The 16,465-nt window shown below is 35.5% G+C and overlaps 1 long non-coding RNA gene across 1 annotated transcript in view; it reads right to left on the minus strand.

Annotated features, from left to right (window-relative positions):
• LOC102157568 overlaps nucleotides 1-16,103 on the minus strand; it is a 582,930-nt gene extending 566,827 nt beyond the window's left edge. Inside the window, exon 1 of the long non-coding RNA XR_002341822.1 lies at nucleotides 8,475-16,103. This is a non-coding gene — a long non-coding RNA (uncharacterized LOC102157568). The remainder of the gene's footprint in view (nucleotides 1-8,474) is intronic.

Raw genomic sequence — 16,465 nt, forward strand, 5'->3', positions numbered from 1 at the left:
TTATGAACCTATGCTTATTACTGACATCCTCAGTGATCATGAATTGCATTGTCAAAAAAAGATGAGTAGGTATTCAAACTCTAACATACAGAATAATGAACAAATTCAGAATTAAAAAAAAAGCTACACATGAGAACCCTTTTTCTTGCAATTATGGACAGGTGAATGGTGAATATGGTATCTGACATGATGGTAGGGCTCTGCAATAAAGTATAACTTGGTATCTATCAGCCTGGGCCAGTTTCGTGAAAGGGAAAAGAACTGTATTTTTCCTCTTGCAGAGCTGTAGAAAGGAAATTATATTTTTATTTGTTATAGGAATAGTTTTCCATTGTTTCTTAGTTTCATTGAAATCAGTTTTTAAAAACATTTCTGAAAACATAGATAAATTTTCCTAGGTAAAAAATTGTGCTTTTATCTACATTTTCAGTTTTTCAATATACAAAGAGAACTTGCAAAATCACTTCAGCATTTCTGTAAAAGCCCAAATGTAAACAAAAAGTAAACACAAATGCCAGGAGTCTGTTAAAATTCGACAAATGTGTCCTCTACCCACTCTTCTTTGCTTGAATTGGGTTCTTTGTGTCCCATTTCCCCCAGTCTTGGCCAAGTGCATTTTGTCTCTCACTAGTGCCCTAAAGATGATGCAGTGTGCACAATGGTGTGCATTCATTGCAGTGTCATGTGCAGAACTGTGGTTCAAGTTCCCTTCGTTGTTTCCTCGGGGCAACCATTTCAGGGAGTGAGTTGTAATTGTCCTTAAGGATAGGCACTACAGAATTTTGACTCTCTCAATAGCTAAAAATCTTTTTTCTTCCAAGATATTTTTAATGCAAACATTATTCTTATTTATAGTATAGGAATAGTCCATAGTCATAGCACTTTCAATAGTACATTAGAAAAAAAAAGGATAATATTATCTTTGTCTTCCCCCCTGCCAAGATGTTCATAGCTTTGGAGAGTTTGGCTGGTATTTATTTTTATTATAATTTTTATGAAGGGGAATTAAAATTTAGAATATGTATAAATGATAAAGTAATTCCAAATAGCAGTTGTATCCATATTCATCACTGATCACTAAACAGGACTGATTATAAATGTACTGGGAGACTATCAGAAAGGCACTTTTGATTTACTTTACATAGATAAACAAGCTATGTAAAAAAATGAAAGCACAATGCCTACTGAATTGTAAGTGATTAAACATTAATGACTGTAAAGCTTAGTCAAACACTGAAAGTCTTAAAGTCTTCCACAGTACATCATGTTGAGTGTCAACGGATAAAACAGAATGCCAATATTAGTTGGAATGTTCTTGAAAAGAGTTAAGCTTTGTCAATAGCTATAAATGTACATGTGCCAATATCTAAATATCTATCAATCTCTACCCAGTGTTTGTAGAGGCTCTATTCTGATCATACCAAAAATATTCCAGTAGTGAGAGGCATTGAAAAAAAAAGTCTGAAAATAATTTTATATTCACTTATCTGTTTCTTTTGTGCCATGTATATGGATGTATATGGTATTGATATAGTCAAATATTTATTATCTACTCTAAAAGAAATTTGAGATAGAATGAATAAATTAAATCTTTTTTTTCTAGCCTCTCTACCAAGAGGAATGTTGTAGTGAAAGCAAGTTCAAACCAATGTGTGTCATATATCAAATAATCATTAAAAAGGAGGTACAAAAATAGTCTTACATCCTAATTTTTGCAGTCTCAGGGAAGTCCCTGACCTCTATCCTCAGCCACTTTGACAATCATCTTACAGAAACAAAATGTAAGAATTCAGGATGGGTGGCATTGTAATCCCAGAGCTCTTTTTTGTCCAGTGACCTACTCCTATCACAGATGAATTTCTTACCTTATCGGACAAAAACAGGTTAGTTGATCCAGCTATTGAAAGATTATTTTATTAACTTCAACATAACCCTTTTGTCCAAGGACACAGGGGAGCAAAATACTGCCTATACACGTGGGAAATACCCACAAGCAGAAGACCATTTAACAAGTTAAAGTATCACCAAAAAGGTACAGAGGGACAGTTTAGATGTTGCAAAGCACATTTGTGGTATAGTTGGGAATTGACAATGGATCAGGCATGAGATGATATTCAGGAATAATTTTTAGTACTATTAGGTATGATAATGTGATTTTGACAATGTAAGAAGACACTTTCGTCTTTTCTTTTAGAATTGGATGTTATATTGTCTGTGTCATATTTGGTCTTGTCTCTCCCCTTACCACCATTCCACCCCATTTCATAGAAGAGTCATGAAATCTTTGCTTTCAATTACCACATCCATTTAACTGTAGATGGATTTGGCGGACTACATTTATTTTTTTTTTTTTTTTTTTTTTTTTTTTTTTTTTTTTTTTTTTTTAATTTTATTTTCCCACTGTACAGCAAGGGGGTCAGGTTATCCTTACATGTATACATTACAATTACAGTTTTTCCCCCACCATTTCTTCTGTTGCAACATGAGTATCTAGACATAGTTCTCAATGCTATTCAGCGGGATCTCCTTGTAAATCTATTCTAAGTTGTGTCTGATAAGCCCAAGCTCCCGATCCCTCCCACTCCCTCCCCCTCCCATCAGGCAACCACAAGTCTCTTCTCCAAGTCCATGATTGATTTTCTTTTCTGAGGAGATGTTCATTTGTGCTGGATATTAGATTCCAGTTATAAGTGATGTCATATGGTATTTGTCTTTGTCTTTCTGGCTCATTTCACTCAGTATGAGATTCTCTAGTTCCATCCATGTTGCTGCAAATGGCATGATGTCATCCTTTTTTATGGCTGAGTAGTATTCCATCGTGTATATATACCACATCTTCCGAATCCAATCCTCTGTCGATGGACATTTGGATTGTTTCCATGTGGCGGACTACATTTAAATACTCACTTACCTAGCTAACATTAATTTCAGCTTTATATAAGAGAAAGTACTGACATCCAAAGATCTGGGTTTGAGTTTTTGCTCTATTGTTAATTTTGAGTCTCATAACTTTGTTAAGAAAAATCACTTAACCTATTTTTATTCAGTATCTTTGTTTCAAAGTAGGATCTCTCTTATCAATTACTTGTTATTTTGAAGGATAAAATTAATAGTAAACTTAAAATTTTTTCATGAGCTGTGTTACATCCATGTGCGGTATTATTAAGAAACTTCCCTAAGAAAATTGCATATAAGAAATGCAAATAGGAGTTCCCGTCGTGGCGCAGTGGTTAACGAATCCGACTAGGAACCATGAGGTTGTGGGTTCGATCCCTGCCCTTGCTCAGTGGGTTAACGATCCGGCGTTGCCATGAGCTGTGGTGTAGGTTGCAGACGTGGCTCGGATCCCGCGTTGCTATGGCTCTGGCGTAGGCTGGCAGCTACAGCTCCGATTCAACCCCTAGCCTGGGAACCTCCATATGCTGCGGGAGTGGCCCAAGAAATGGCAAAAAGACAAATAAAAATAAAACCCATACTTTGCCAATTTAAAAAAAAAATAAATGCAAATAAGGGGTAACACTTACATGCAGGATTCAGAGGGCATAATAACTTCACCAACTGACATCCCAGTTCTTTGGAGGGAAAAGACTGTATTTTTCTGGGAAAATGAACTGAGGGTTCCAGGTTTGAAAGTTAGCAGGAAAAAGACCTGGGTGGAAGAGGAAGCTGTGGTACATAAAGAACCCAAAACTGTGGGTGAAGAAAATCCTTGAGGGAGGGAAGGAGGAGCAGAGATTCAAAGCAAAGTTTAAGATAAAGGAATTATAAAATCAAATAAGGCCACCTTTCAGTGGTCTTAGATTTTTCTGCAAAATTATTTCACCTCACCAAAATCTTCATATATATGGATTTTTGTGGAAACCAGTGGAAGGACTAAACTTCACATCCAGTAAGATGAGAAATACTACATACAGATATCAGAGGAGGCAGTGTTTAATTTCTTATGGCAGAGTAAATGCAGAAGAAAACCCTCAGAAATCCACAAGAGTTGGATTGATGTGACCAATCATAGGCTCTGGAAGTCAAGGTTCTAGTCAAATTTACCAAGATGAGTGAGAGACTAAGAGGCTTCAGCTGGCACAGCTACATGCACATTTAAATATAACACACGGTAAGTAACCAAAAAAAAAAAAAATGATGTCAGAGAGATTTTTATATGATATTAAAAGAGAAGATATCATTTCCAGTTGAAGATATCAGAAAGTTTTCATCCAAGAGAGGGATTTGAGAAGTTTTTGTTTTGTGCTGATTGATCTCATTTGGCTTGTTTTATATTAAAGCCTGAGAAGATAAAGCCATCCTAGAGAATTTATTCCCCTTCAAATGAATACCCAAATTTCATTGCAGGATTTTTTTCTTCTTTTTAGGGCCACACCCACAGCATACGGAAGTTCCCAAGCTAGGGGTCAAATGGGCGCTGTAGCTGCCAGCCTATGCCATAGCCACAGCAATGCAGGATCCTTAACCAAGTGAGCAAGGCCAGGGATTGAACCCGTGTCCTCATGGTTACTAGTCTGGTTTATTACCACTGAGCCACAACGGGAACGCCTCACTGTAGGAATATAAAATTTACCTAAATTTTCCATTCCCACCTTTATTTTTTGTTGGGAAGATTTTTATTATTTCATTCAGTAAGTCAAAAAAAGTTTACTTTGTTACTACTGTGTGGCAAATACAGTGCTAGATACTGAGCTTACAAAAATGAGTAGAATACCGCGTGTCCCTCAGAGAGCTTACCCTTCAGAGAAAGGGCTTGCTGCCTTGTTTCACACTATACATTTGGTTTATAAGGATCACTTCCTAAAAAACATTAATGTCTAAAACTATGTTCTGACATGTTAAAAGTTGATGATGTACAATGAAAGACTTTATTTAATTCCATTCTCAACATACTGACAAATATTTTGGGGGCATTAAAAAGGATCACCTTTCAAAGACAATTTGAATTTTATCCTATTTCTTCAGTTTTATAGTAAAATACAATTTGAGATGAGCCTAAAAACATTAGAAGTCTCATCCATGTCCTTAAAAAAAAACTTCAATGAGATCACTGAGGACACAGAAGCTTATAGGGAGGCGATTATAATCAGACTTTCTTAGCTGATATTTGTATAGCACAAGAATGCAGTAAACTATGAACTCAAGAATCTGGTATTCTATAATTATACTTCTCATGATAAATAAGTAAATTGGCATTCCAATTTAGTAGAGAAGTTTCTGCTTTGAGAAATGTAGAATCTAATTCAGTGTTTCTTAATCTCTTTTAGATTATGGAATTCTGAGCCACAGGAAAAAGCTATGGGTCTTTCCCACAGAATAGTGCACATGTGGACCCACACAACACCTTCTAATATAGATCAAGGGTTTTTCAACTCCTCCTCTAGTTATTGGAAGAAACAATTAAGTTCACTAATGGTTACAATAAGTGCTATTATTTGCAAAAACGTGATACTTACAGGACTGGAAGCAAATTACTCATTTTAAGATCTCATGGTAACTGTAGAGATAGGATGTGAAAATGTTGTTTTTGTTTTGTTTTGTTTTAAGGCCAATCAAGAAGCAAGAGAAGATTCCAAGGTACTTGACAGACAAGACAGTCTTGCTCATATTCTACACTGGAGCCAAAAGCAATCCCTGCAATATATATACAGTAGATGCAAAATAACCTTAGTTGTAAAAAGCGAAGGTCATAGAAACTCCCACCAAGTAAATATTCATCCTTACAGTTCTTTGCCTGATGCTAAATGGTTCTCATAATACTTCTAAGGTAAAGACTCCCCATCAGATTCACCCCCTTGCACTCCCATCCGCCTCTGGCAGGGTCTGAGTAGCTTTTGCATTTCTACTGTGGGTAGGAATCAATCCTGTGGCCATTAGACCATGATCTCTTTTGTTTTAAGACAAAATGTTAGAGCTTAAGTATTGCTGTAAAATGAAACAATATCTTTGGCACTGCATTTAAAATAACAACCTGCCTAAAGGCAAAATTCTCTTCCCCTCATCACACAGTGATGAATCTCTATTTCACATTCTGTGCTTGTTGGGCAAGCAGCCCCACCCCCAGGCACTGTGAGAGAGAACCTTGAGTAGATAATGAGTGCAGAACCTGGGAGTCAAGCAGTGCATGAACGATCTGTTGCTGTGGGTGCAAAAGAAATTTGGCCCAAAGCACAGCCATTAAATATATACTGTGTTGATGATGAGGTTGGGAAAGGGGGACTGAATAATGCATTTTGATATTTTAAAGATAACCTTCTCTTCATCTAAATATCTTGGTTTAAAGAAAGCCATTTTTACAAAGAGGAGAGTAATGCCTTTTCAGACATACTCTTTTGAGTATGTCAGAGGATATGTGCATCATATTTGTCTAAAGATTAGCACAAACTATATTTTACTGATATATTTGAAGTAATTACTGAAAAAAATACCCCGAGTTCCTTGAAATCTTTAGAATTAAGAGACTTTGGCTCGAAATGCACATTAAAGAAATATTCCAAAAGTATAATACATTTTTGTTGCATATTACCTTAAAGTTAATTGGAGAAATGTTTACATAGGATCATTCACTTTGCACCATTGTGGAAAAGCTCACATTTTGTGGAAAGTTGTCCAGACCCTGACTATCACACCACAACAAATCCAACTTTCCAATAAAAGACCATTATATATAGCTCTTGGGATGCTGTGAAGAAGTACCGGAAATTAATTTTTTAACACCAGTTAGAATACATCTATAAAGCTTAAAGATCACATATTCTTTCATGATTCATAGCACAATACAAAAGAAAGAAATCCTTAATTTAAAATGATCATCTGTATAACAATGACTGAGGACAAGCAGATGTTTTGCTACATTAAACAAGGTCTTAAAATCTTACATTAGGGGTTAATAAACTAGGGTCAGTGATCCAAATCCAGCCCATGGCCTGCTTTTGGATGGCCCTCAAGCTAAGGATGGTTTTTAAAATTTTAAAGGGCTGTAAAACAAAACAAAACAAAGAGGAATGTATGAGAGAGACCATATGTAGCTCCCAAAGCCTAAAATATTTATTATCTGGCCACTTTCAGAACTACTTTGCCAACCCCAAGTTTAGAGTCTAGTATACTAATAGTTAGCCTTAATGTGCAATTTTGGATCCAGTTGGAAATGTCACATTATTACACTAAAGATAGTTCTCTTCTGTAGCAGTCAATTTATGCCATTTTAGAAGCTGAAAAGATGGAAAATTTCCCCAACAACAAATCAAATGTTCGAATTTCTAGTTAATTTAAATCACACTAACTAGTTTTGGCTTCCCTATCAAAAGAAATGCTGTAGAAATAAAGTTCTACAAGGATAATTTTAGTATTGAGCAATTTTTTGACATATTTATAAGGAACATGGATGTGCGGTGAAAGCACTGAAAAATTCTTATACCCAACTGTGATATTCTTTTCTATAAATTCTTCTTCAGAAAAAGCCCTATCTCTCCATATTTTTTCAATATATGGCTTCACCTAAGGATATGTGGGTATTTTAATCTAAGAAATTTTCAAATGTATTTATTCAATAACATAAAATTCTTTTAATAAGCTTAACTATCTTGTGAACTAACTATATTGTTTGGAATTCAAGTTCAATATAACTATCATTAATTTATTACCATAACTGATATTATTTTCAAATTATATGCATGGAAACAAATCTATTATGGTATGGTACTAAAAAATAAGAACAATCTGGCCACAATTAAAGATTTCCATATCATAAGCCAATAATATATTCCAGAATGGTCTATTACATTAAATAGGAATTACTAAAATAATTTTAACAAAGTCATTGTTCTCTTTTAAATAGGTCATGCTTCTTGTAATGTGGAATTAGTAATTGAGGTTATATCTCTGAATAATAAAAGTGATATAGAGAGATATAAGTACCATGAGAGATAATTAAATTACAATGCTTTCACAAACTTAAGGTAAAAGAAGCATTTGAAAACCACTAAAACAATTAAGAGAAATAAAATTGCATTTTGATATGTGCATTTCTTGTGAATCGGAAGTTCTCTTTTTAAGCCTTTATTAATAAGTATGCTATTTACTATTTGTTGTAATTTTAATTTGAGATGGTCATTCTGATACCTGGGATGCCCCAAGAAATGGTAAAAATATCTACATCACATACCTATATATTTCTAAGTTTTTGAGTAATGAATTACTGCTATTTTACTTAGAAAGAAATATTTTTGTTGGTAGTCTGTTTTTAAATCTTTGACGAACTCTACGTCAAACAGGGTCAAGCCACAAATAATGCCCAGAACAACTTATGATCCAGTAAAGATCAATGACTTGTAATACAGATTTGAAAGGATGCGGATCAATGTAAGTGCTGCAAGATTTTGCTCTTCATTATTTTAAAACGAATGCACATCTTCTGTGGGTAAAACAGCCCAAAGCAGTCTCTTTTAAATCATCTATTCCGAAAGATACAATACCTCAAAACAACAAGCCTTTGACATCTGTGACACAGGAGACATGCAGAAATCATTAAGGGTATCCCGAGGGGCTTCCAACAGTTGCTCCACTTTAGGGTGGGTGTGAGAAGGTTTAAAATTAAATTACTTTAAAATAAAGTTAGAGCACTAAGCGATTTCCTGCTTTTGACTCAGTAGGGTTTCCCGTGAGAAAAGAAAGTAGGCAAAAAGCTCAGACAGACAGACAAACATATTTACCCCTAGGTGGAAGGTACAAATTAAATTAGCCCGTTACAAAGGGGAGATGTTTTCTCCTTCTGTTCAGATGTCATGGTAGTGAGGAAACATAGTCCGGGGCCAAGAAAAATGGCACAAATGCATTCATCTGAGCTACCATTCATCCTGATCCAAGGTCTAAACAGAACACATAAAAGAACAGCACTGTTGAAGGACTTCCTCTCCCTAGTTACCAAGTTGAGACTTGCAAAGGAATATGGGAGCAGGGGGTGGGGTTCTTTCCAGAATGTTTCAATGTTGTTGGAAGTGTCAGAGGATGTTATGGAGTTAAAGACTGAATCTGAAATCACATCAGTATAATTTGATTCCATATTTCATGGAAAGAGCTGTATTTTATGGTACACAGTATGGTGTGTTTAAAGGTACATTGTGAACTTTCTTTCCCTCTGTAGCTGGAAACCAATATAGGCACTTCCAAAGAGTCAAGTATCTATTATAGCGCCTCATTAATATGCATGTTTTTGGCACTCAGTTTGGTTCAGCTGGTATGCTTTCCAGTATCTCATTCTTTATTTATATGAGACTAGGAGGTGTGACCTATGGAGCCAGTTGGCTGTCATGAATTGGAATATTCATTAAGCCTCATGAATTATGCATTAGACTGCTTATAATACTGAGATCCACATTTGATCTAGCCAGAACTCTCAACTGCTTCCCATTCTATGGAGTGATCCACATTTTGGTCAAACTATGTATGTGTTCCATACACTGCAGAAGGAGTAATTGTATATTTGCTACCAAAAATCCTGAGAGATTTTGCAACTCATGTCAAACTAAATGGGTTTCATATTTTTGGCATGTTTGAAGGGCACAGCAGACACGGTTCTCCTCTGGCAAATGAAGTTTGAGTAGTATTCTTCTCTAGGCTGATTACTGTTTCCATCCATTACTGCCCTTGCCTATAAAAGTCACCAATGACTAGTGAGCAGCCTGGATTACAAAAGATATGTAGCTATGCCCTGGTGTTCCACACATAATGGCAAAGCCAACTATAAAGGACATGGAGGGTGCTTCTAAGAATTTAGCTTCTCTTATCTAAAATAAGGAAGTCTCTTCACTGACAATCTTATCATTTTTGCTGCCTTTTTTTTTTTTTAGGGATAGGTATATCCAGGCTATATAAAATCTAACTTGTAGATTTTCCTGATGTTATAAAACTTTATCAGAATTCAGAAACATGTTGTATTTAATAGGTATTAGATATTTTAATTTTTAAAATATATGCTCAATATTAAATGTATGCCTAGTTTAAATATACACTTTGAAATAGAAAGACAAAAAACAGCTGAAAAGCACTGGTAAAGATTAATATAATTTCTTGCCCATATTGGGAAGCTCAATTGCTAAAGGCTTTTTAGATTCTTAGAACAAGTTATTCAAATTAAAATTTCACCCCCAAAATCTATTCTTAAGTAAAAAATAGGTTTTATGTAGCATCAATCTCAAACCTTTGATCACCATTCCCTTAAAAATGTTTCTACCCTTTCTTTCTTATGTGTAAACCTGCCTTGGAAGGAGCTTCTATCCAGGGAAGTAAGTATTAACAGTTAAACTCTAAAACGTAATTTGAATTTAGTCCATTCTGTTTGATATATTCTGGAAGCCTAGACTAAAGAATCTATAGCCGGCTCTACAAAAGGTCATGGGTGAGTCCTGGGTAAAATAGCATTGTTTACAGATTTTTTAGTGAAGAGATTAGCTGTCATTTATTTTCACATACCTAACTGAGGAGCTTTAGTGGTTCCCAGCAAGACTGTGTTCTCTTCTCTTTCTTAGCCTGTCACATCCTTGTCAGTTTCAATAAAATTACTTACCTGAATTATGCAAATGAGGTTTTGTTATGTCCAGCTCCCATCATTGTTCATCTCCACTACAGCTGAAAATTCTAGCAGACCCCTTGCTTACACTGTCTGATTCCAGGACTCCTTGGGTCAAGACCTTTCAACCTCAGAGCTTGACTTATGCCACAATCATTTGACAAATCGCCCAGACCCTCACAAAAGGCGGTTGAGCTCCAGAGTGGCTGTTCTCTCTATACACCACTGTTTCTCTGTTTTGACATTTCCTTCTCACTTTTCCTCTCAGTAATTAGACAAAGGGAGAAAAAGACATTTGTGTTTAAAGAATGCTTTCATTTAGGACTGTGATAAATGGCTCCCCTTTCCAAGAAGCTGCAATCCCACTGCAGGACAGAAGGTTCCTTCACAAGGGGGCCTGGACAGCGGAGGCCGCCCACCAAAGCCTTCCCGGACGTCAGCTTTGCCTCTAAAAAGCCTGCAGAGGGTGTCCACTGATTTTATCTGTATTTTCAGTAAAACTGGAAAAGGAAAAATGTAGCATGATCTTCTCATATTAAAATGAATGTGGTTGTAAATACAAGTTACACCGAATCTATAATTTATGTGTTTCTGGGAACATTTGATATTATAAAACAAATTTGGAACAAAAAAGGCACTGTGATTTTCTTAAGCCGTCTTGGTACCATTAAAAAGTCTCTGTTCAAGTACTAAATTCCAGATTATAATATATCCCACTCCCCAGTATGTTTCATATATCATCTTGAAAAAGAATGAATTAAAAGAACTATCAGAGATCTGACATTTTAGTGGCCCATGACAAATTTGAAATATTTGTGGGAAAGTTTGATCATGTTCTTTTGAAAATAAAATACAACTCATCATGTTGCAAAAGAGAAAACTGGCATTGTGATAAAAAATATTTTTTAATCGAGAGTAACTTATGTCAACTATGTTTTTATAAGCTTCATTCAGAGTAATGAGTTAATGTTTATTGTTCCATTCAGGAGGGAAGATTGCCAAACATGCAAAATAACTGAAACTGTCTGTGACTCAGTGTTTCAGAGTTTCCATGAAGAATGAGCATGATCCTGTTCTTGCTATGGTTAACCTGTCACCTTTGTTCATGGTAATGCATTCATTAGAAAATCACCAAATGCCATTCCCAGAGGGGGCAAATCACTGCTATGGTCTGATATCATACTTGGATTAATAAACTGAAAAATCTACCTTTGAAGTTTAAGGTATGAGGGATAACTTTATTCACAAATTAATGGGGGAAAAAAGAAAATTTGGGATTTTTTACAAAGTACTCATTAGATGTTGACCTATGGAATTTATCTGATTAATGAAGCATCACTTTTAGACTCATTTATGTTAATCCTATGAAATTATGACACTTTAAATATTTGTAAGAAAGCATTGCTTTAAGATTAATTTAGGAATTAACAGCCAGCTTTTACAAATAGCTCCTACTAATAGATTTTCAATAATATTTCTTTTAAGAAAATGAAATCTGTTGCATGATTTCAAAAGGCCAATGTCAATTTGTGTAAGCAAACTATTTGTGGTTGCTTCCTCTTTCTTACATTTAACTGAGGGAGCTAAAACAATATGTGAATAAACATGCCAGAGCTTCTATCTCCAAAACCGAAACAAAGCCAAAGGAGGAATCAGTTTCATTTGGGTTTTTATTGAAATCTTTGTGATGGAACGGGGTCTTTAGATGTTTCCCATGTAAAAGGCACTAGACCAGGCAGCCTGATATGCTTGAAATAGTGTACCCTCAGGCCTAAAGGCCAGGACACATTCCACTTCAGAAATCTTTTCTAGCATGTGGGAATGCATTTAGTGAGAAAAGGAAACCATGGGAACTCTTTTGGTAAACCTTTAACTAATACAGTATATATTTAGTTTATGGTTTCCATTTATTCTGTGAATAGAACAGAGCAGAGGTGAACCTGCCAATGCATAATTGAAAATGAGTATCCATAAAACCTTTCAGACCCAATGTTTCAGGAGCAATATAGCTTAATGTGAAAAGGAGTTCATCACCTTTGACAAATATGAAGTAATGTTATACATATAAGTTCTCATTATAGTACCAAAAAAATCTAGAACTTTAAGTATAAACGTATCCCTAACTGAAAGTGCATTGTGTTAGTATATGAAGATCTCTAAAGATTTCTGGGACTTCTCTTTTGACTTGATTTTGTGTGCTCCAATATCAGTACACTCATGTTTTTAAAGTTTGGTCTGTTTATTTGTAGTGACCTATTACATGCTTCCGTTTGATTTTTCACAACAAAATACATGTTTATTTTTAACGCAGAAATGTCTGCTTTTTCTGGTTGATCATACTCAACCAAATGATGATTTTCTCTCTTAATTTCAAACAATGAAAATCTGGTTTAATTCTTTACTTAGTATAATCTCCTTCAAAAAGGATCCTGATTATTCAGAAATGTCCCAATCTAAATTTATATGCTCACTAACATGCCATTTCCTTAAAAACAGGGATAATATCCTATTTCTTAAGTATGTCATAAACACTTAGTAAATGCTTGTCGAAAGATGAATTTTTATTGAACAACTGTTATGTGCTATTCATTTCTGCTCCTAGGAAGCTCACAATCTAAAAATAAAAATGAAAATAATATATAAAATAACCATAAGATAAAGAAGAAAGCTGAAATGCTATATGGGCCATGTCATAGGGCTTCAAAGGAGCTGAAAGGACTACTTACAATGATGGCTATTAGAGCATTTGGCAGATAGGAAGTATATCTATCATTGACTAGGAAGAAATGTACTTATTAAAATGATTCATTAATCAGAAGAAGTAAATTTCTAGTCTTTATAGATTAGATGCTCTTCTATAGTTTGAGTTAAATTTTTCATGATTCTCAACTATTTGTGTAGTTCCACATATGACAGGATTTTTACAGAAGTTGGAAATTTCCTTACCTATTTTCAAAAATTTTATTTCTCATTAATCAGTCACGAAGTGATTAAAGAATGTGCTTAATCCATAGTTATGTGTCCTTCATATTTTTTCTTATCCTTTCAACCAGATCTTTCTACTCAGTAATTAGCTGTATAACAGAACCCCCCAAAAATAATTCTTGCTGGAGTTATTATAGCTGAGAAGAACATGACCTCTTTATGGAAGTTATATAGTCTGAAACAAGATTGCATTTGATTTTGAAACTTAACTATGATAATGATTTCTAATTTCTGTTCTAGAGTAGAAATTTATACAATCTGATTTATCAAAATGGCAGCAACTTCTTTTTTAGCTATTCTTCTTCCTATAATAGGTTTTAGAATACTTATGAAATACTTAGTGTACTTTTGAACTATATAGAAAAAAAATGACTGCCATTTTCCTATCATTCTCCAAATAAAACCTGCTCCTCCTTCTGCATTTTTCATTTCAGTGCATGGCGCTATTTTACACATTTGTTTCTTATTTCACCTCTTTCTCACAGCCTTAATCCAGAGCCTCCTAAATTCTCTCCTCCACAAAACATTAGACCCTTAACCTGTCTTTCTGCCTTCTGCCTCAGAAGTTCTATGTCATCTTCCTTCTATAGATAGAGCAGTATATATAATGCAAATCTAAACACACTGCGGCTCAGTCCTTCAATAGCTCCCACAGAGACTTCAGGATAAAATCAAAAGCTTAGCAGAGCCCACCACTCCTCCATACATAGAACTCATTTTCATACCTTACTTAGAGATTTGCATTCTGCTTCATTGATCCTTCATGCTTTCACATGGTATTCTCATGGCTGGAATGTTCCTGTTACACTCCTCAGTCTCCACTCTACTTACCTGGTGCTATTCTTAAGTCCATCAGTTTCTCCCAGAATCCTTCCTTGACCTGGTGTCTGCTATATATACCTTTCTGCACTCTCATCATCACGCCTATTAATTTGTCTGTATTTGTTTGTTTATACTGCTAGGTCTTGAGCTTTTCCAGTGTAGAAAATTTATTCCAGGTTGTTTCTCTTAATTGCCTAGAATTTATTTATCTTTTGATTAATATTACCAAATGAAGAAACTTCCAAAACAAAAGAATGGAGACATATACCATCTGATGACTGAATATCCTGTCCCCAGTAAGAGCAAGGAAAAAAAAGTTACAGCAGTAGAGATAATAATGATGATATAAATTCAGCATGTCTCACTGAGCCTATGTATTACATCTAGAAAAAAATTAATATTAATGGATACAGACTTTCAGTATCAGCCAATATATAAAGAGTTTAGAAATTATCACCCGATCACACATCAAGAAAAAGGTGGCCAATCTGAAAATCAGTGGGTCTTCTTGGACTTTGAAGAGAACTAAGGTTGCAAGGTAAACCACCACCCTGAAACCTGGAGAAGAGGTGCACAGCAACACAACCAAGATTTGCTTCTGAGGAGCGGAAGCTCCTGAGCCATAAACTGGTAGAAACACTTGGAAGTCAATTTTTGTAAATTGAATTTGGATTGCATGATAATAACAAACTCCTGGGAACCACGATCTCAGAGAAGTCCTCACACTTTCATGGACTTTACTTCCAGGAACCCTACCAGGTTCTTAACAGTGATGATGTATAAAAGATACCCTTCTTGCTCTGAAAGGGGAAAGGAAAGAGCAATCAATCATCGTGAAATATTCCCAGAGTCTTCTCCACAACAAAGGCCTAAACTCCAGGGAGGAAGTCTTTGCCAAAGCCTTATCCTAATCGAGGTCAGTGTAATTATTCTTCTCCAGTTCCCTATAGCCTCTCTCTTCTACCTAAGGAGAAAAAAACGTATTCAACAGGAGTCAAAGCCACAAGGAAATAGGTTGGAAGTTTTGTACGCAGAAAAGAGAATAGAGGAGAGGTAGGGGAGTTAGACTTTTGAAAGTCACAGCCACAAGACACTGACCCACTAAAACATGAAGATTTAATTGGAAGACAATAGAATGCTTTCCTTTCCCTATATCTTACTACCATTTCACAAGGACTCTGTATAAATAAAAGTGGATTCCAGCTGGAAGAGTTACAAGACACAGACATCCACTGGGGAGGAGTATGAGAATCCGAAGGTCAAGGAGGAAGAAAAAATCCGGGCAATAGAGGAATTTAAGCCCTCTGGTACATAGAGCTACAGCACATATTACTCACAGTCAATTCCCAGTCAGATGGGCCATCAGTCTGAAGGCCTATTTACCTCAGTTGCTCTTAGCCAATGCAATATGTATGACTTTCAATAAAATACCAAGGCATAAGGAAGAAAAAACAGTCTTGAGAGAGAAAGCAATCATCAGAAATGACACAGATGTTGGAATTATCAAAAAATGTAAAACAATTATGATTAATATGTTAGGATCTTTAATATGAAAAATAAAAAGCATTCAAGAACAGATGGTTTATGTAAGTAGAGAGGTGAACACTCTAAGGATGAATCCAAAAGACATGCTAGAACTAAAAACATAGTAAAAGGAGTTCCTGTCATGGAACAGCAGAAACGAACCTGACTAGGAATCATGAGGTTGAGGGTTTGATCCTGGCCTCACTCAGAGGGTCAAGGATCCAGTGTTGCCATGAGCTGTGGTGTAGGCCGCAGACTGTGCTCGGATCCAGTGTTGCTGTGGCTGTGGCATAGGCCAGCGGCTACAGTTCTGATTCAGCCCCTAGCCTGGGAACCTCCATATGCCTCCGGTGCAACCCTGAAAAGACAAAAAAAAAAAAAAATGTAGTAACAGAAATGAAGCATGTCTTCAATGGCCCCATTAGCAGATGAGCAGTGCCAAGTAAAAAATCAGTCAACTTGAGGACAGGTCAACAGAAACTTCCCAAAATGAAATGCAAAGAGAAAAATAAATAAAAACCAACAGAATATCCAAGATCTGTGGGAAATTTTCAAAAAGTGTAACAA

This window comes from Sus scrofa, chromosome 2, assembly GCF_000003025.6.
Source record: "Sus scrofa isolate TJ Tabasco breed Duroc chromosome 2, Sscrofa11.1, whole genome shotgun sequence".
Taxonomy (NCBI): Eukaryota; Metazoa; Chordata; class Mammalia; order Artiodactyla; family Suidae; genus Sus; species Sus scrofa.